The sequence below is a fragment of the Grammomys surdaster genome, unplaced genomic scaffold (assembly GCF_004785775.1).
Source record: "Grammomys surdaster isolate TR1022 unplaced genomic scaffold, NIH_TR_1.0 125349, whole genome shotgun sequence".
NCBI lineage: Eukaryota > Metazoa > Chordata > Mammalia > Rodentia > Muridae > Grammomys > Grammomys surdaster.
In genome coordinates, this window is record NW_021620222.1 from 727,677 (window position 1) to 728,702 (window position 1,026).

Consider the following 1,026-nt stretch of genomic DNA (forward strand, 5'->3'; position numbering starts at 1 on the left):
AGGGAGAGGGAGAGGGAGAGGGAGAGGGAGAGGGAGAGGGAGAAGAGTAGAGGCCAGCCACGAGCATGTGGACAGACAGGGTGGGGAGGAGAATGGGGGAGAGAGAGGGTAAGGAGCAGGAGCAAGAGAAGAAGAGAAGGGAGCAAGAGCACAAGAAAGAGGAGGGGGCAGGCAGCCCCTTTTATAGTGAGTCAGGCACACCTGGCTGTTGCCAGGTAACTGTGGGGTGAAGCCTAGACTAAATGCCAACATAAAGGAAATTTGTATTCATCCCAAAGACCAAAGAAAAGATTCCGATGTGTCCAACCTGGCCAAATAGATATCAGAGTCACTGACAGGAAGATGGGTGCTGTGTGCAGTGGTGCTATGGAAAGCTATGTTGTAGTTTCCATCTGTTACTGTGAAAGAACACTCTGACTGACAGAAGCTTGGAGAGGGCTGGCTCTGCTAGGCTCACACGTCCAAGTGCATCCATCACTGTGTCAAGGAAGGAACTCGAAGTGAATCCATGGAGGGATGCTGCTTGCTGGCTACCTCACAGGCTCATGCTTAGCTCACTTTCTTATACATCCCAGGATCTCCTTGTGTAGACATAATGCCACTCTCATGTCTGGCCCCTCCTATGTCAACAAGACAGTGTCACACAGGCTCCCGTGCCGTGCATCAGCTGGTGCACATACATCGTACACTCATGAAATAGACACACAAACTAATGGTATGAAATGTGGGGAAGTGGTAGGAAGAGAGTGGACAGAATACTATGAAAAGGAACAGAGAAGGCACCTCAAGAGAAAGGAACAGTGGTACTGAGACCTAAAGTGGGTGACACAGAGGGAGCAGAAGGCTGTGGGCTAAGATTGGAGAGACGCTGTAAGGTCAAGTCTACAAAGCAGGTGCAAAGTGAGAGGGTGCAGGGTTATGTTAGAGGGGCCAGAATTGTAGAGTTCTAAGCACTCTTATGAGTTTAGATTTTTTAAAGGAGAGAGAGAGAGAGAGAGAGAGAGAGAGAGAGAGAGAGAGAGAGAG